Source organism: Sus scrofa, chromosome 15 (genome assembly GCF_000003025.6).
Source record: "Sus scrofa isolate TJ Tabasco breed Duroc chromosome 15, Sscrofa11.1, whole genome shotgun sequence".
Lineage (NCBI taxonomy): Eukaryota > Metazoa > Chordata > Mammalia > Artiodactyla > Suidae > Sus > Sus scrofa.
This window is the reverse complement of record NC_010457.5, coordinates 45,209,290-45,230,325: the sequence shown is the minus strand read 5'-3', so window position 1 is coordinate 45,230,325 and position 21,036 is coordinate 45,209,290. Positions and strand designations below refer to the sequence as shown.

General features: G+C 40.4%; 1 protein-coding gene across 9 annotated transcripts in view; it reads right to left on the bottom strand.

Annotated features, from left to right (window-relative positions):
• STOX2 (storkhead box 2) overlaps positions 1–21,036 on the bottom strand; it is a 217,359-nt gene that overhangs the window by 70,836 nt on the left and 125,487 nt on the right. Inside the window, exon 1 of one of the 9 annotated variants that reach the window (XM_013984032.2) lies at positions 14,330–16,645. The exons of the other annotated variants lie outside the window; for them this stretch is intronic. The gene's annotated coding sequence lies outside the window, so the exon portion shown is untranslated. Of the gene's footprint in view, positions 1–14,329; positions 16,646–21,036 lie in introns of those variants that run through there. 9 annotated transcript variants of the gene reach the window in all.

Here is a 21,036-nt window from a genome sequence, read left to right as displayed (position 1 = left end):
CGGGTCCCATTTCTAAATGCACCTTGTCCCCAACACAACCAACATGAGCACTGCTAACTTCTGTTCCAAATACACATGCAACCTGAAAATGACCTATAAAATCTAAAGGACAAAATTACTTATTGATTTAAAGGAAGAAATAAACCATAATGACATAATCAACAAATAATCAATAAGTCTTGTCTCCCCCACCTCCACCCGCCCCCAATTCTGTGACGGGATTCTCCTGTGTTTATGCTTGTTGGAGAAATGTTTAAAATACAAAAGAAATTTTAAAAATAACAGACGCTCACAGATCTATGACCTCAAATTGGCAACTGTTGAAATTTTGTCTTTTGTCATACTTGTCAATTTTTTCTATAGAAGAAATGAAATATTTCAGGTAAAGGTGATGCATTCATTGTCTCCATACCCAGGGGCAAGCACCCCCATGAACCTGATGTCAATCCTTCCTGTACATTTAAAACACTTTTCCAAACGTAAATGCATGTACAAACAGTATTTGGTATTTTTAAGCACCTAAAAAAGACTAGATAAATGCAGAGTTCCCTTCATGGCTCAGCAGTTAACGAACCTGACTAGGATCCATGAGGATGCAGGTTCAATCCCTGATCTTTCTCAGTGGGTTAAAGATCCGGTATTGCAGTGAACTGTGGTGTAGGTCACAGACACGGCTCTGATCCTGCGTTGCGGTGGCTGTGGTGCAGGCCAGCAGCTGTAGCTCCAGTTTGACCCCTAGCCTAGAAACCTCCATATGCCCAGGTGCCGCCCTACAAAGCCAAAAACAAACAAACAAAAAAACCCAAAAAACCAAAAAAGATTAGTTAAATGGTATCATATTGTGGATTGTTCTGTAACTATCTTTATCTTCTTTGTTGATATGCCCAGTGCCCAGTACAAGGCCTGAACAACATAGATATTAGACAACTATCTGTTGAATGAATGAAAGATGGGTTTATAATAGAGAAATTCCATGGTTTATTGAATAAATACGTTCTAAAGTAGTAGATTTCTTGGTGTGCAAATGCAAATAGACAATTTATAAATGAATGACTTTTTCACTCAAATTTTTAATTTTTTTATTTTTTTGGCCACCCCATGGCATATGGAGCTCCAGGGCAAGGGATCAGATCCGAGCTGCAGCCCCAAACTAAGCCACAGCTACGTCAATGCCCAATCCTCAACGCACTGTGCCCGGCTGGGGATCAAACCCACGTCCCAATGCTCCCAAGAGGTTGCTGATCCTGTTGTGCCACAGCGGGAGCTCCTCTCTTATGTATTTTAAATTCATGCTGAAGGTGCTCAATCATCAGGGAGATACAAATCAAAACCACCAGGAGACAGCACCTCATACCTGTCAGAATGGCTATCATCAAAAAGACAAGGGACAAGTGTTGGTGAGGAAGTGGAGAAAAGGAAATCCTAGAACACTGCTGGTGGGAAGGTAAATTTTAGGGCAGCCACCATGGAAGATAGTACAGAGGTTCCTCAAAAAATTACAAATAGAACTACCATATGATCCAGCAATTCCACTCCTGGGAATTTATCCAGAGAAAATAAAAACACTACTTCAAAAAGACATATGCACCCCTAAGTTCACTGCAGCATTATTTACAATAGCCAAGACACAGAAACAACCTGGGTGCTCACTGATGGATGAACAGAAAAAGAAGACTCTGCAGACACAAGGTTATTGCCCGATAACATCCTATACCAATGATTAATGTAATCAAATGATTGAATGTGCTTAAAAATGAAAGATCAGTGTACTCTTCCAGCCTAAACTTTCATCTGGAGTAATGAACCTTATTAAATTTGGAATCTCTCAGTTTATTTTGTACACCACTCTAAAAGCTGACTGTATCCCAAATTTACATGTTTTTCTAGAACAGTTTTAACTCACTCCAACCAGAATTGGAATTCAAAGCCCTAGCGATTAGATGAATTAACCCATAATGCTAATATAACACTACAAAGACTAAAGCCTATTTTTTTATGACCAGGATAGAGTTTATAACTAACTTCAGGTCAATAAAAAAATCTATTAGGAGTTCCCGTCGTGGCGCAGTGGTTAACGAATCCGACTAGGAACCATGAGGTTGTGGGTTCGGTCCCTGCCCTTGCTCAGTGGGTTAACGATCCGGTGTTGCCGTGAGCTGTGGTGTAGGTTGCAGACGTGGCTCAGACCCCGCGTTGCTGTGGCTCTGGTGTAGGCCAGGGGCTACAGCTCTGATTCGACCCCTAGCCTGGGAACCTCCATATGCCGCGGGAGCGGCCCAAAAAAATAGCAAAAAGACAAAAAAAAAATCTATTAAAAGGTAAACTACTAAAAGAGAGTGAGTTGTTTTTCGAAAACCACATGATAGAGAAAAATCTTTATAAATGTCACCTCTCTCTTCATTTGAACCTGTGCTAGCCTTGCAGTTCTACAAAGGTCTTGACTGTCATCTGTTTTCTCAAGTTGAAACAGTAGTCGGCCCATGTCTTACCAATAAAGAGCTATTTTTCCCTCTCTTTTTGGAATTCCTGAAAAGTCAATTTACCAATGATTATATATTTGTGTCTATAAGTTATAAAAATGAAAGAAGGTCTAAGCATCACACAGGTATGAGCTCAGAAGAATCAGAAGCACTCAGTGATCCTGCAGCAGACACCAGAGACCAGATCTGGGACCTGAAGTCTGGTCATGAGTGTTTTACAATTTATCTAAGTTTTTTTTTTTTTTTTTTTTTTTTTTGGTTTATGTTTTGTTGTTTTAAGCAAGAAGCTTTGCACATATGTCTACCTCAAATGCTTAAGAAGTGTTTGACGAATGCCTAAACTAAAAGGAATTTAGCTGGTTGATCGACCAATAGGAAATTGGATTGTGCTTTTGTCTATCCTCAATGTCAAAGTTTATTTAACTGTTGGCTGCTGATCTGTTAACATCAAAATTACACTGATGGAGCCAAAATCAAAGATTCCTCTGCTATTTACACATTAGGCATGAAGGCTAATTACTTCCTAACCCTTGAGGGTTTTAAGCACTTTTGATGTACTAAATACCCCTGAGGACCATATGTATTTTTAATGAGTTGAGGACACAGCCTTCAACATATGTGTAATCTAATAACTGCAGAGCAATAGTGGGTTGCCAGGCATGAGGACGTGACACACGTCAACAGAAAGATCACTCTGGCACTTGTGGCAGTGAAGTCTCCCATTCGCTCTCCAGCCAAAGTTTACAATAAGAAAATTCACTGTCTGTTGATTTATATTTCATCCCTGTGTTCCTTCCGGTGGAGCTTTTTAATGCATGATACATAAACTTAATAATATTAATACAAATTCCATCTACCATTTGCCAACGACTTTTGTGCCCCATGCTCTGTGCTAAGTACCTCAATGACACTGCGTGATGTCACTTGCTTATCACCAGATGTTCAGTATGCTTATTCGGTATAGATCCCCAGTATACAAATACAGGGGTGCGCAAGAAATATTTTCTGAATGAATGAAAGAACTAAGGAGTAGGAGGAGAACCAGAAGAATGGGTGAGAATGAATATTATGAACAAATGCATATTACTCAAAGACTGCATCAGTACCCTGATCCCAAAGTTCAGAATGGTCATCTCTTACAGGAATTAATCTGGTTCATGAAAAGATAAAATAAGATGACCATTGCTTCTTTTACCATGTAAGTGAAGCTAGATCAGAGCTTGCTTCCTTAAAAATCGGCTGGTTAGACATACCAGCTCAAAAACAAAACAAACCAAAATGCCAAGTGTTGTGCCTCCTCCTGAGTGTCTCATCTCGGTGTTAGCTCGAATGAAAACTGGTTTCTGTGACTTGGTATTTATCAACATGCATTTACTGAACAATTATTTTATGCAGGAATAGCAAACAAAATTGCAAGGGGTTACGATAAATAGAGTTGGAAATTTAGAGAAGGCCATTTAAGTTTAGAATAAAATACAGTATAAATTGTTTAGGATTCATAAAGCCAGGTTTTCACATTGCTGATTAGGAAGTAAATTTAGCATCACCAAATTAGACAACATTACTTGACCTCTGTCGGACATCATGTCAACAACCAGTTTGTGTTATCTTACAGTTTCAAATTTGATTGTGTTCCGTTCCCATTGACAGCAGCATCTCTGAGGAGCTGGCTGTTGGGTGGTTGCTGTGATAAAAAGCAGTATTGTGCAAAAGTCACTGTGGCGTATGAATAAGGGTCTCAGGTTTAAGAGGCTGTGCAGTGCCCAGCACGTGCACATATCTTCTTAGCTAGTTACCAGAGTTATTTAAGAACAAAATAAACAGTGCTGAAATTGCTACTGAGTTATTGGGACATCATTTAATCAATTCTTTTTTTTTTTTTTTTTTTTTTTTTTTTTGTCTTTTTGCTATTTCTTGGGCCGCTCCAGCGGCATATGGAGGTTCCCAGGCTAGGGGTCGAATTGGAGCTGTAGCCACCGCCCTACGCCAGAGCCACAGCAACTTGGGATCCGAGCCGTGTCTGCAGCCTACACCACAGCTCACGGCAACGCCGGATCATTAACCCACTGAGCAAGGGCAGGGACCGAACCCGCAACCTCATGGTTCCTAGTCGGATTCGTTAACCACTGCGCCACAACGGGAACTCCCTAATCAATTCTTTAGTTGTTTGGCCCTAACTAATTAGTAAACCCAATAACGAGGTTATTTCTTTGGCCCTAAGAATGCTAGGAAAAAATTACTCAGGCATGAAAGGGACCAGGAATCCACAAAGTCAGGGAACTAGTGGTTGATTTCAAGGGCACTTTGATTTCAGAAATGATGAAAATGTGCATCTTCAAATAAGAGAATGCTGTGGTTATGATCATCCCTGACATATCTATCACCTTGTTTAGAATTTTCAGGAATACTGCATCACCTCACCACGTCATTTTGCAGTAGAGGAAGTTGAGGTGCAAAAAAATTTAAGAAACATGGCCCCAGGTCACAGAGCTAGGAGAACACTGGAACCTGAACTCAAATCCAGGCCTGTCGACCCCAAAGTCGGCCCTCTTCCCTCTACCACAGCTCCTATCCCTCCAGCAACTACTATGACACATCACATGTAACGCTTAAGAGATGCTCAGCAGTTATAAAAAAATCTGTTATCAGACTCACAGACACAGAGAGCAGACTTGTGGTTACCAAGGGAGAAGGGGAGGGAGTGAGATAGGCTGGGAATTTGGGGTTAGAAGATGCAAACTATAACATTTAGAATGGATAAGCAATGAGGTCCTGCCGTATGCACAGGGAACTATGTCCAGTCTCTTGGGATAGAACACGATGGAAGGCAATGTAAGAAAGGGAATGTATGTATATGACTGGGTCACTTTGCTGTACAGCAGAAATTGGCACAACATTGTAAATCAAATATACTTTGGTTAAAAAAAATATATATATATATATATATAAACCCCCCCCAAAAAAATCCATTATCTGCTGTGGATTGAGTGGTGGCTCCCCAATATACCTCAATCTCAACTCCCAGACCAGTGACTGTGACCTTATTTGGAAAAAGGTTTTTGTAGATGTGATTAAGTTAAGGATCTTGAGATGAGAAATTCATCCTGGATTTGCTGGGTGGGTCCTAAATCCAATGACCAGTGTCCTTACAAGAGAAAGTGAAGAGAAAACACAGAGAAGAGGAGAGGCCATGTGAAGGCAGAGGCAGAGACTGGAGTGGTGCAGCCACCAGCCAAGGACACCTGGAACCACCAGAAGCTGAAGAGGTGAGCAAAGTGTCACCCTTACGTAGTTCAGAGGGAGTGAGCCCCTGCCAGGATCTGGATTTCAGACTTCTGGCCTCCAGAACTGTGAAAGAATGTGTTTTTGCGGTTATAAGCCACCCAGTTTATGGTATGTTGCCATAGCAACCCTAGGAAACCAATACACCATCCTCAGGCCTGAGGTACCAAATGATTAAGTTTGTTATAAATCACCTAAAAATCCAGGAGTTCCTGTCCTGACTCAATGGTAATAAACCAACTAGTATCCATGAGGATGTGGGTTGGATCCCTGGCCTTGTTCAGTGGGTTAAGGATCTGGCATTGCCGTGAGCTCTGGTGTAGGTTGCAGATGTGGCTTGGATCTGGCATTGCTGTGGTTGTGGTGTAGGCTGGCAGTTGCAGCTCTGATTCAACCCCTAGCCTGGGAACTTGCATATGTCACCGGTGTGGCCTTAAAAAAACAAAAAAATAAAAATAAAAATAAAAATCCAAATTACCTGGTTAGCTACTGAAAACCTTTATAAATCCAAAATCTGAAAGCCATATATATATGTGTGTATACACACACACGCCAAGGAGCTGACTCTGACCAATTTTATCACATGGCTCTTGTTTTTAAAATAATTCATTTAAAGAAAAAATATTTGTAAGTGGTAGCCTATTAAAAGAGCATTTTAAAATCAAGGTGATACAAAGTAACAACTCATGTTACAAGTTCATGGCCAGAAAAAAAAAAAAATCCAAAACTTGTTTCAAAACAATCATCTTACAATTAGGCAGAATGTAGTTGCCAAGGTAAAAGATGAGTTATGGAGGCCAACGTTATCACACAGAAGCCACAGTATTTGAAAGAGCAAAACTTTCGTAATAAAATATATGCCTACTGTAAACAAAGGGATGGGAAATGAACTTGAAAAAACTCTTTCTTTTAAAAGAATAGGAAGAAAACCATGCAGACCCTACATGTCACAGGAAAACCACAATGGACAGGTATTCACTAAAAGCACCTGGATAGAGGAGTGTTTCTAAGATGTGCTTACAAACCAAATGTCTGCTCGTTTCTTCAACTTCAGATGGATTCATTTTACTAGCACTTCTCAAACTATCTGTGGTAAAGTACACTTTTGCAATATATAATAAAAATGGATTCCTGGGGAAAAAAATGAATGAAAGACAAAAAAATCAACCAAATTTTTATCATTAGATGCACACATAAAATCATATTTCAATCAATATAAGAAGAAGAAATACAATATAGGAAAAAAGATTTACAAATATTACACATTGTCCATGGAAAGTGTATTCATAGGTCATTCATTTAGAGAAATGCTATTATACCCATAATTCTTTGTCTTTTTGTAATTGTAACGAAATCAAATATATGGAAGAAATAGTATTCCCCATATTAAATGTCTATATGCACACTCAGAACAAACTAAGTATATGTGTAAAGTTTTTAACGTGACAAAGAAGCTTTCTGCTTGCTTGTTAACCTACTAATCTAAACTAGACGAATGGCAGTGTTACGGCAGATGCTGTGTCTCCAAAATGCTTGTGTTTAGTTTTAATAATGGTCATCATAAAGAAACTAGTCTCCCCAAAGTTAAGCTATTGGAAATGGGGGCGATTTTAAAGCAATCCAGCAAGCGTGGGATTTTTTTCAATTTTTACTCAAAATACCACCAGAAATGCTGTATGGCAAAAGTCATCTCTAACCCTCCATCGGGAGTCCATGCCAGCAATTCATCCAGTAAAGGCAGAGCTGGGTTTAAATCATCTCCCAATGAAATAAATGGTTTCCAGATTTTGCAGCCTCTTGGGTTATAGAAACCAATCTTAAAATGAGGTGTCGTAATGAGGGCCTACTAAATGCAGCTCATGTCACACCTGCTCCGTGAGACAGTCCCTGGATGCTGCTGAAACATCAAACTGCTATTGGCTTTTATGTGCTACGCTCAATTTTCTAAATATATTTTAAACCACTTTATTGAGGTATGGCTGACATACAAAAGGCTGTACATGTTTAATGTATACAAATTGAGGGCTTTGGAGATAAGCATACACGTGGATCTGAGTAATAGCCATAGTTAACTACGCTGTACCCTATAGTTAAAATCTGCTGAAAGGGCAGATCTTATGTTAAGTGTTCTTCACACACACACACACACACACACATACACACACACACACACACCCCATCGTCATCATCATCACCATCAACAAAAAGGGCAGGAGGAAACTTTTGGAGGTGATGGATATTTTTATACTTTTATCACTTTGATTTCATAGCCTTCCAGGTGTGTATTTCACAAACTAAGGTGTAAAAATTTATATATATGGCCAGAGACAAGATTATGTTTCAAGTGACCTTGATTAACACAATTTCTAGCTCTGCCTTCAAAAGAAGACTACTTCTTTTTTAAAAAAATTAGATTACCATACTAAGTTAAGTCAAAAACAAGTATCATATGATGTCACTTATATGTGTAATCTAAAAAAAGGATGCAAATGAACTTATTTGCAGAACAGAAACAGACTCACAGACTTTGAAAAACTTATGGTTACCGATGGGGACAGGTGGCAGGGGGTGAAGGATGGACTAGGGGTTTGGAATTGGCATATACACACTGAGGTATACGGAATAATTGGCCAACGGGGACCTTCTGTACAGCAGAGAACTCTACCCAATATTCTGTGATAATCTATATGAGAAAGAATCTGAAAAAAAATAGATGTGGGTATATGTATAACTGAATCACTCTGCTGTTCAGCAGAAATCATCAAAATCTTTTAAGTCAACTATACGTCAATAAAACTTTAAAAAATGAAAAAAACAAAAGGGTCTGGTAACAAAATTTTTTTTTTCTTTTTTAGCTTTATTGAGGCATAATTGACAGGCCTCCTCTCAGTTTGTTAATGTAAATCCTTGTGGGCACATCTGCCAACCCCACTCTGAATAGCTCTCCAACGAAAGCTGACGTTCCTAAGGAAGGGGCTTATGGCTTTCCGTGCACTGGAAGTAAGACAAGGAGACACGGTCTTCTCTCCACTGGAAATTCTCTCCTTCAAGTCAGGTGAAGAATTTATTACAGCCTTTCAAGAAAGCGAAGTCTAAATGGGGAACTGAAATTAACTAGAAGAATTCTGTATTAATAATTATTTTAAATGGCAGGTTTTTATCTCAGCCAAACCATCACACACATGAAATAGTTTCAATGTGCTCGGGATTCTCTTTGCATGGTACTAAGCTTCTCTTAGGCAGGATGTGACCCCAGGAAAGAGAAACCCAATAAATGTCCATCAAATGGAATGGAAATCAGCATAGTCCCCAGCAAGTGATGCTTTAATTGTGCATCAGACACCCCTGCACTGTGTGGAGTCCATTAAAATACATGCCCTTGTAAATTCAATATATCATCTTGATTATTTCCCTCCTTACCTATGATGCTATTTCAGAGTGGGTTAAAATCAATAAGATAATACATTGGTTTAAAAAAAAAAAAAAGAAAGAAAACTCATCATACAGAAAGCATCAATCCTCTGGCCACAAAATTACATCTCTAACTGTTTCAAGAATTCTTCAGTCTTATAAAACTCTTTTCAAACATTAGTTCTAATAGAAATAAAGCTATATAGCATTTACAGGACATATAAGTGGTTATAAGAGAGAACACTGTATGGAGTTTAAAATAAGACAAACGGTCACGCAGCATCAATTATTTACACAGAACCTCTAGAAATACAAGCAGGTTGAGAATTCTAAATATCAAAAAATTCCATGCACCTACAGCTCTCCTTTAAATAAACTTATGTAAGGTTACATGTACTCAAAAAATTCTCATTTTCTCACGATCTAGTTTTTTTCATTTCAAACACAGTTCTAACTACAGAATATTCCCATATAACTACAATTTCAATGCTTTGGTCTGTATTTTCCATTTTTGAGAAACTTTTTTATACCAAAAGACCATCACCACCATAACAGCTTATAATAACTTATCACACTAAAATAACTTATCACACTAAAATAAAACTTTGGGAGTTCCCATCATGGCTCAGCAGAAATGAATCTGACTATATCCATGTGGACGCAGGTTCGATCTATTCGACTCCTAGCCTGGGAACCTCCATATGCCATGAATGTGGCCCTAAAAAGACCAAAAAATAAAATAAAATAAAATAAAACTGTGGGAGTTCCCATTGCGGCTCAGTGGAAATGAACCTGACTAGTATCCATGAAGATATGGGTTCGATCCCTGGCCTCGCTCGGTGAGTTAATGATCCAGCGTTGCTGTGAGCTGTGGTGTGGGTCATAGACGTGGCTCCCGATCTGGCATTGTTGTGACATGGCGTAGGCTGTCAGCTACAGCTCTGATTCACCCCTCGGTCTGGGAATTTCCAAATGTCGCGGGTGCAGCCCTAAAAAGATAAAAATTAAAATGAAATGAAATGAAATAAAATAAATCTGTATATTCAATAAACTCATGCTCCACCGTGAAAGAAAAAAATATGCAAAACCCTCACAGGAGAAATAGGGAAATCCATCGATCACAGCTCGACAGACACTGAAAAGCCAGGCTGATACAATGAGGAGTGAACAGAAGCTGATGGACATTGCATAACACAGTGGCTTCAGCAGAACCAATAAGAAAATCGCACAGGATCTCCAGATGAAGAACAGCCTTTGCGAAAACCAGGAGGAAGGCTGAAGGAGTACTCAAGTTTAAGTTCTATGCTAGAAGTCAGTCACCCTTAGGAAGCTGAATTGGGGAGATGAGGGTATCTGGTTTAAGTTTATTTACCAGTGTAATGCTGGAAGTTCCTACAGGAAGCATTTCTTTTGATATTAAAAAAAAAAAATTTTAACCTTTTTTTTTTCCTCCGGGAAATGTTTTGAAGTGTAAAATCCACATCTAAAATGCACAGACTCCGTTTCCACAAAAATTCAGGATGCTTCAAGGTATGTAATGTACCATTTATCACACTGTCTACCTTAAAAATTAAGAACCTAAAAATTAAGGACCTAGAAAAAATTTCAGCAAATTATTGCTTGTTCATCCCCCTCCTGGAAATGAAACAGCTTTTATTATGAATGGCTGGAGGAGGAGGGTACAAAGGAAGAGGCAGTTCTTAAGGACAACCTGGGTCCCAGGCACAGGGTCAGTTCCTGTAATAGGTTATCATCCCATTAATTCCCACATCAACTCTATAAATGAGGCATAAGTGCTTGTGTTACAGATAGAGAAAGAGGCTAAGAGAGTTTAAAAGGATTGTTCCAGATCATGCAGTCACCAAGTACCAGGGATTCTGCTGGTTTGACTTCCCCGAGCTACCAACCTGCTCTGCCCTTATGTCCTGCCTCTGACTACTCACCCCATCTTTTGTCCCTCTCCCTCCACTTTCCCTCCTGTTTTTTCTGGAATAAGTAGATAGATGTAGTCACTTCTGTAATTCTCTAGGGCATTGATCCCCAGATGCTACCTTCCAGGTGTTAAGGCAAAGACAGCTCTAACTACCAACTTAAAATTGCCTTTCTCCTCTTCCTTGGCTTCTCTTCCACTGGGAGGAAGCGGAACTTCCCATTAGAGAAGTTTGGGACATCAGTGAGGCCGTTTTCTTTGCCACCAGCCTGGAGAACATGTCACTGTGTCCCATGGCTGATGTTCCTGGGATTCTGGAGGCTCTGCAGTGCACAGAGCAGACCCCCAGAATGCGTGTGCCTATGCATCCTCCCCGACGTTCGGTGGGACCTCGGTCACGTGAAATACGTATTTGTGATTATCTGTACTTAGAACAGAACTCCACTCTACATATGGACACAAAACTGTTTTGCCCAGCTTTAATAAATGCTGAATTTTCCAGGATTATAACTGCATGCAGAACACACTGGACTTTGTTCGAAATGCTGCCTTGAGTTAGTCCTCATTTCTGAAACTGTGCCCACAACAGATTAAGGTTTGAGCCACGCACACACTCACGTAACACAGCTGGGTCAGCTGCCTCTGTACTTGTGACTCCCGCTCCATGGGGAAGGGAGGGCGTCTGAGGACTTTAGGACAGCTTCGGATGAGCCACATATTATAAGTTTTCATGATTAACAAAACAGTACTTTATTATACATTACCTTCTCATTCCCACTCATTTGACAATCGAGTAACAAATCAACTCTTGAAATTATGTGCGTAGGTAAGGTTGTATTTCTGGGTGGGAAAAGAAGCGTTACAAAGTGTTTGTTGTAAAAAGAAAAAAAAGGTGGTAGGTCTGTGGAGGCTAACAAGTAAGGGAACTGTTGAATAAAAGAATATGGATAGTTGTTCTAATTAACTCTGTCACTAACTGCTGTATAACTAGGTAAGTCAGTAAAGAAGACAGAAATAAAAGACAGGCTTAGGAAAATAAAAGATGACTATATACTTAGATCAAGGTGCTGAATTAAATCCAACCCTGATTTACGAGAATGAGGGTGGGGCAGGACATTCAGGAGGAAGAGGCAGTGACTATTCAATCAAACATCATGTTTATATTTATTTATTTATTTTTAGTTTTTTGCTTTTTAGAGCCATACCTGCAGCATATATAAGTTCCCAGGCTAGGGGCTGAATTGGAGCTGCAGCTGCCAGCCTATGCCACAGCCACAGCAATGCCAGATACAAGCCGCATCTCTGACCTACACCACAGCTCATGGCAATGCCAGATCCTTAACCTACTGAGCAAGGCCAGGGATCGAACCTGTATCTTCATGGATACTAGTCGGGTTCGTTATTGCTGAGCCACAACGGGAATGCCTAAATTTATTCTTTAAATAGGTTGGAATCAGATTTGAACTTCTTGTCAATTCCAGAGACTCTTTCCTCTTTCTGTGAATTCTATTTTTTTTTTTTTTTCTTTTTGGCCACCCCGCAGCATATGGAGTTCCCAGGCCAGGGATCAGATCCAAGCCACAGTTGCAACGTAAGCCACAGCTGCAGCAAAGCAGGATCCTTAACCCACTGTGCTGGTCGGGGATCCAACCTGCGTTCCAGTGCTCCAAAGACGCTGATGATCCTGTTGTGCCACAGCGGAATCTCCTTACTGTGAATTCTTTTTGTTTTTGTTTTTGTTTTTTGCCTTTTTAGGGCCTCACCAGAGGCATACGAAGGTTCCCAGGCTAGAGGTTGAATCGGAGCTGTAGCCACTGGCCTACGCCACAGCCACAGCAACACCAGATGCGAGCTGAGTCTGCCACCTACACTGTAGCTCACAGCAACGCCAGATCCTTAACCCACCGAGTGAGGCCAGGGAGAGAACCTGCGTCCTCATGGATGCCAGTCAGATTTGCTTCTGCTGAGCCACGACGGGAACTCCTCCTTTTTGTGAATTCTTAAGACCCCCTACCTTTCCTTTATTTTCCTACTTTTTACTCTCCCTTTTTCTATTTTTCCACTTAATTTTTAAAATTATATTATCTCCCTAAGACATTTTGAATCCTTTTGGGGCAGGGAGAATTAGGTAATGTATAAATAAATAAATGCTTTTCCAAACAGAAAATGCTGCAACATTAACTACCCCTTCCAAACTGAAATTGTGAGTAATATCCAAGTTGGGCACAAGGTATTGTGACATAAAACTCCCATTTTTGAATAGGGAGTTTACGTAATCACTGTAATTTCATTAAGATTAAAGATGCATAAGAAAGGCCATCCCCAGTTATGTCATTTGCTAAATCTACAGTTCCAAGTTTAAAATGAATCACTATCACTTAAAATACGTTGGGGAAAGGTATAACATTTCTGTCCACAAATTCAAAATACAGGTTGAATGTGAAGTGAATATTCTGTTTCTGAAAATGTCCAGGAGCTTAAGAAGAGAGCTTTCTATTGACTCCCATCATGACTGTAAATATTAGGATAATATAAACATTAACCAAGAAGGCACTGTCATATTTATATTTTTTCAATGTCCTTGGGAACGTGAATTTGCCTCCTGCCAATGTCACATGTATGTTCTAAAGATACAGAGAAAAAATAGAAGCAAGCTCCTCAGAATAAGTGCTTGGGAAATACCAGGTATTTTTGAAGTAGTACTCTGCAAAAGGCCATAAATAGTGTTCAAATGAGGAGCTCTCATGTGGGACATTTCTTTAGCTCTAAAGCTGCAGAGACACCCACAGTTTCTACAATTCTGACAGGCAGTTAGGAAACACTGATGCTATAAGAGGCTGTGTGCCCCCCTTTCCAGCCAAATCTAAGTTGCTTCAAGAGGACCGGCCATATCAGCCACATTCCCTCTCCCGAGGCTCAAAATGGGAACTAGACTATTCAGGATTGATACGGCAAATCTAGGGGCTCAAGATCTTTATGGGGAATTAAGAGCGTACATAACAATACTAGTATGTTACACAGACGGATTTTCAGGTTAATACATCAGGGGAAAAAAAAATGTCTCTCAAACATCGCTACTTGCCCATCTGCATCGATACTTCAAATGTAAAGTATCCAAAACGGAACTCACCAACACCCCTACCGCAAACCTGTTCTTCCTCCTGGGGAAGAGAGGCCACTCTCCCAGAAACCTGGAGGCCACCCTCAACTCCCTCTTCCTGCTCACCTGGAAGATATGCTGGTTGGGTCTCCAAAGTACATCTCAGGTCCTGCCGCCACTCTGCCTCTCTGCAGTCATCATACACTCCTAATGGTCCCCTTCTCAGGGTCACCTGGGTCCCTAGAACAGTCCTGACTTGGTCTCAGCCTTCCCTTTTGCCTTCCGCAAAGCAAAGTTTTATGACATCACTTTCTAGTCTAAAACCTTCTATGGCTCCTTCTTTACGGCCTCTTGAATAACATGCAAATTTCCTACCCTGGTAAGGGTAAGCCATGTGTCTCATGAAACAGTTGCAGCTTATGCCTGCTAGTTGGGGGTATTTGTTAACAGTGCCCCTTCCAAGCTGGATGATAAACTGTATGGTCAGCCTTCCTACAATGCCCTCCAGATTTGCCTGACTCTTCAGACACAGTTCCGGCTTCTCCTTGCCTTCCAGGAATAGTTCAGTTCCTTCTTTCAGTTCCCTTCTTTCCCAACAGTCTGCAGACCCTAGGAGAACACAGGGGCCTGTATCTTTTACCATCCTTGGACTCCTGGCCCCTAAAATACTGCTGGTATACAGACACTGGAGAGCACTGAATAAACCAAGAAACCCAGGAGTCTGGTAGTTCTATAAGGAATATATCTTAGTAGGTGAGAAATGAGGACCTTCAGGAAATTAAAATGAAAAGTTACCGAGTAAGGTCAGCAAGCTAGTGTCGGGGTTTAATACAGTCATTTCAACAACAAACTCTAGCTCCCCGATTGAGTATTTGTAAGGGTTATTTTGATCCTAATAAAGACACTCCCATTACCCTCCAGTAGCAATTTCTGTAATGGCTCATGTTCAGTCGCTCTGATTTGAAGATATCTATAGATGTCACATATGGTTCCTGGATTATCATGCAAGAAAGAAAGAAAACGCTGTCGATCTGGATCAGTATTTGAACCAAGTTTTCAGAAATACTGTTGGATGGCATAAAAAAAAGATAGCTTCTCCCCCCCACACACACACACAAAAAAAAAAAAAAAAAGGAAAAGGAAAGAAATAGTTTCCTGTTATTCTATTAAGCTTTAAAAATTAATACTGAAAGCCAATTTCCTTCTTAAAAACAAAAGTTATGTAGCTAGGATAAATAGCTGTAATAAATGTACAAAAATAATCAGGGGACATAATAAAAACAAGACAGCTGCCGGACCTCAGAAATGAATTTCACCACAAGCGCGTCAATGCCTCAACCCTTCACCACCCAGTGTTGCCAAATGGTCTTTTTTGAGGGGACACATGGGGGTGAAGTGCGAGTGAGAGTTATGAATCCTTAGCAAGAGTCTCTTTGTTCATTTGGGCTTAATGCTTCCCAAAAGGCTCAGAAGAGCCAGGTGGGACTGTAACGAGAAATTTCATCATTTTCTCAAGTCTCTCTTAGTCACTTGAAATACACACAACAATCAATCAGTCATTGAAAGATATGCTATTTCAAAGTTATACTCAGATAGGCAATGACCCAATATATCTACACTTAATGTAACATAAGGAGAGAAAATACTTCTTCTAAACCCACCAGACCAAGGGCCATTCTTTTCCTTGAATTCCTCAAATATTTGTATCTAAATATGTACAGGGTTTTTTGAGGGAAGGCAAATGTCACCACCAACTCAAAAAATAGCAGAAAGTACTGGACTTAATTATAGCCAGTTACTTGATATACAGGGTACAGCAGCTCTACATTATTTTGGTCTCACCCCATAAGCTGTACAAAATAAACTAATCATTAGTAACGGATGGGTCTCAAGACTTCAGCCAATCTCTACATCTTCAAATGTGACTATACTCTACATCAGGTTCCCAGTAACTAAAAATATTAAGTTACTTCTTTATATCTTTAAAGATTGTGCATTTGAGGGAGTTCTCTTGTGGCTCAGTAGGTTAAGGATCTGGCGTTGTCACTGTAGTGACCTCCGTCACTGCTGCGGCAAGGGTTCGAGACCGGGCCCAAGAACTTGGGCGTGCCACGGGCGCAGCCAAAAAAAAAAGATTGTTCATATGAAACTGAAGACAGCAATTAAAATATGTATGTTCTCAAGTCACTTACAGGAGGTCCTTTTTCTGGCCTTGAGTTACATCACAGAGCCAAACTGTCACCAAATTTTGCATTTCACCACACTTTATCCAAAGCTTCTTTTTCAAAAAGAACTATGGCTTTCTCAGACATCTTCAACTTCTTCTAAGTCCTATCACCAAAAGTGGTGGTTGTTATACTTTTCAGGACCATTTCCAAAGGAAAACCAAGTTTTCAATTCCCTCTTGTCTCAGAAACCTTTTTTTTTTTTTTTTTTTTTTTTTTTTTTGCTTTTTAGGGCCGAACCTGCAGCACATGGACGTTCCCAGGCTAGGGGCCAAATCGGAGCTTCAACTGCCAGCCTAAGCCACAAACACAGCAACGTGGGATCCGAGCTGCATCTGTGACCTACACCAATGCTCACGGCAATGCAGGATCCTTAACCCACTGATCGAGGCCAGGAATCGAGACTGCATCCTCATGGATACTAGTCCGGTTTGTTACTACTGAGCCAAGATGGGAAATCCTTGTCTCAGAAACTTTGAGACCAGAACCTCAGAGCCCAGTGGGGCTGGACCCTGGGTGACAAGCTCAAACCACTCCCTGGGTTAGTGGCCCAAGTCCGTTGACAGGACACACAATTAAAGTCTGTGCCTCCGCAAAACTACAAGTTTAATCTAGACCTCCTTCATAATCACCCATCAATAACTGAAATCTCTAATAAGTCTCTGAACAGCAAGGCTTTCCTCTATTACTCTCCCCATAGTATTCTCCCCCAAAATACAAAATTCTCAAGAATTTTAAGATTCTTAAGAGAGCAAAAATCCAGATTCTTTTGGGCACCGAATTAGCCTTATGTGGATGTGTTTTATTACTGTTGTTGTTGTTTTTTTTTTTTTTTTTAATCCCAAGAGCTTCTCTTCTGCAAATAAAGGCAGCAACTGGCACTCTGAGCACTTAGTGGACAATCTGGGAAGAAGCAGCAATGAACAGGAGGCAATACCGGATACAAAAATGTCCCATTGTCAAAGCCGCTCCCTTCCTCACCAGGGTGAAAGAAACAAATGCACTCAATGCACTGAAGACGGATGCTATAAACTGAAAATGAACCAGTTAAAAAGAAGCTGCCACAGAGCTGGTAAGTTCACAATGCAGAAAGGGAGCCCTGAAATAATACACTGCGGGTCCGAACACACATGCAAATGCGTCCCTTCTGGGGAGCACCATGACTGCCACGCTGGCCCCATCACAGCCTCTGCCAGGCAGTCAAGAGCAAGGAGGGGCACAGAGGCAGGTCAGATTCTGAGCACTGTGGAGGGAAGCCTGAGCCTTGGCGAGGCATCTGCTCCCTTACCCACAGGGCGAGAGGAGGGTCTCTCCAAAGGGAGCAGAGAGAAGAGAATGATGGCAGCTCCTCACAGAGGCAGAGCCTTGAGTGGGAGCCGAGAAGGGCAAAACCATGCGGTAATTAGGTTGCACCACCAGTGAACATGCACCCTCCTGCCTCCTGTCAAAAACATCAGCTGGCAACCTCATAACTAGGAAGTCCTAACTGCTACTTCCAGAGCAGGAACACGTGTACAGGAAAAAGCATGGTGTCCGTCCTGAAAATCCAATCTATTTTAGACACACTATGTTAAACTGCTCCCCACAGGTCAGGGGATGCTAATCACTGGCAGGGAAGCCCTTCCTATCTCTAAAACAAAACAAACAAAAAACCCTCCAAAATTGTATAGAAATAGATAATTCCTTTTTTTTTTTTTTTTTTTTTTGGTCTTTTCAGGGCTACACCCATGGCATATGGAGGTTCCCAGGCTAGGGGACTAATCAGAGCTGCAGCTGCAGACCTACACCACAGCCACAGCCACAGTCACAGTCACAGCCACACGGGATCAGAGCTGTGTCTGCAACCTACACCACAACTCACGGCAACTCCAGAGCCTTAACCCACTGAGCGAGGTCAGGGATCAAACCGGTATCTTCATGGATACTAGTTGGGTTTGTTACCGCTGAGCCACAACCGGAACACCAATAACTCCTTTTTAGAGACCCAAAGCTGCTTACTGCTATACTCAGACCATACATTTATTACTGATAATAATAACTATTAAGGGAGTTCCCATCATGGCTCAGTGGAAACGAGTCTGACTGGCATCCATGAGGAGGCAGGTTCAATCCCTGGCCTCGCTCAGTGGGTTAAGGATCCAGCGTCACCGTGAGCTTGGATTTGGCGAGGCTTGGATTTGGCGCTGGCAGCTACAGCTCCGATTCAAACCCTGGCCTGGGAACCTCCATATGGCCCTAAAAAGACAAATAATAACAATAATACCTATTAACTATTATGGAGCACAAGTTATGTGCCAGGCAGTACTCTCAAGGTTTTGCATATATTAAGGGATCTAATCCTCAGAACAATGCAATGAGTGGATGCTATTATTACCCCATGTTACACAGAGAACACAGAGAGGCCAGGCTACACAGCCTGTACCCAAACTTGGGCAGCCTTCTCCTAAACCTGGGCCCATACTACTTGGTGTTGGCTCTGCATTCAGAAGACCAACAGAGAAGCCCATGTGTACAAAGAATTGATAGCTGGCTAGGAAAAAAGATCAAGGTCAATAAATGCCACTCACCATGACGTACTGTCTGATTCTCATGCTATGCTGCCATTTTTGCACTACTAGCACGTTTCTTCTTTCTGTTAATAGTGAGCTGATATTTTACTCAATGCCCAGTGTCCATCTCCTATTCTCTTACAGAGCTGCTTAAAAACACCATTTGTTTTATCCTCACTGGAGGATGACATACTATAGGTTTCTACTAAGAAAACTTAGATCTGGATCTGAATCCCAGCTCTGATGCTTACTAGCTGTGAAATGCTTGACCTCAGGTTCCTCATCAGTAAATTGATATAATAATAGTACCAACCTCATAGAATCGGTTGTCCTAATAAATGAAAGAACATAACTAGCATCTAACAGGCCCTTGATAAATGAAGGACATTATCACCACAAACTCTAAGATATTCTTTGGGGAAAACATGTTTATTATTTATTTCTTCTGAAATATTTACTTACTTATCACTTTATTTTTTTCCAATGAATTTGATTATATTTATACATGTACAACCATCATCACAATCTAATTACTTATCATTTTAAATGTCTACTTATTTTTAACTTTTATTATTTATTTATGTATATCTTGGATATATATAGATATAGATATAGATATATATCTATCTATATATATTTTTTTTAGGGCCACATCTGAGGCATACAAAGTTCCCAGGCTAGAGGTCGAATCAGAGCTGCAGCTGCTGGCCTACGCCACAGCCACAGCAATGCAGGATCTGAGCCGCATCTGCAACCTACACCACAGCTCACGGCAATGCTGGATCCTTAATCCACTGAGCAAGGCCAGGGATCAAACCTGAGTTCTCATGGATACTAGTTGGGTTCGTTACCATTGAGCTACCACAGGAACTCCTGGGTATGTTACTGCTGAGCCATGCTAGGAACTCCTTGGATATCATTTTTTAAGTTTTACTTTTTTTTTCTTTTTACAGCTGCACCTGTAGCATATGGAAGTTCCCAGGCCAGGGGTCAAACTGGAGCTGTAGCTGAGGGCTGAGGCCTGAGACACAGCCATGGCAACACTGGATCTGCGCTTAAGGGAACAATGGATTCTTAACCCACTGAGACACGCTAGGGGTCGAATTGGCATTCTCAAAGAGATAACATTGGGTCTTTAATCCATGAAGCCACAATGAGAATTTCTTAAGTTTTACTTTTAAAATTTATCTTGAATAATTAATTAATCTTGAGTATCTGTTTATGCCATATGTATGTATTATGTATTTTAATGTATTACTTATGAATTTTTAAAATATCTGTTCTCATACAGATGGTAGAAAGAAATACTTATGTTTGAAAATAAAGCAAAAAACCACGAGGTCTTTAAGGATGCAGAATGACCTCACCCTCCCAGAAAAAAAAAATTTCATTTTAATTTCAAATCTACTAATTTAGAATTTAGGGATTATGGACTAGGGTTAGGCTGGAGGTCATCTTTTGTTAATACAAATAAGGGGCGTAAACAAGGTTTCAAGGGACCATATCAGCTTCCGAAGAAAGAAAACCTAACCTGTTCTCAAATACTAAGAGAGCAGTCTCTCATATGGCCACAATTGATATGCTAATTATAAAAAATTTATCCATTCATTAGATACCCTGAGGACATGAAAGTAATGACTCCATTTCATTAAACATTCTATAAAATTTAAGTCTTTCGCTTATTTAGACAAGTTTTCCTCCTAATTATCCCAAATTAATGCCATTCTAGTCCTAGTTATATTTATTACATTGTCTAGTGTGGAACATTATATACATAGCAAGTTCCGTCTGACAAAAGCCTAATTAGATGACCAATTTTTCTTGACTAGAGCATGAGAAGAACATGGGTGGTTTTTAAGAAAACATTCTCAGTGATACCATACCCAGATTTGAATTACCTTGAAACAACTTTAAACGTTGAGTTTTGGATGACTTAGCTTGAGAACAAGATTCCAATTTTTGCCTCTTGTAATTCTGCCTAATCTGGAATCACTTTTTGAATAGTTAGAATACCATCACCAGAGAACTATCCAGAAGATGAAGCAGTATCTATGGATCA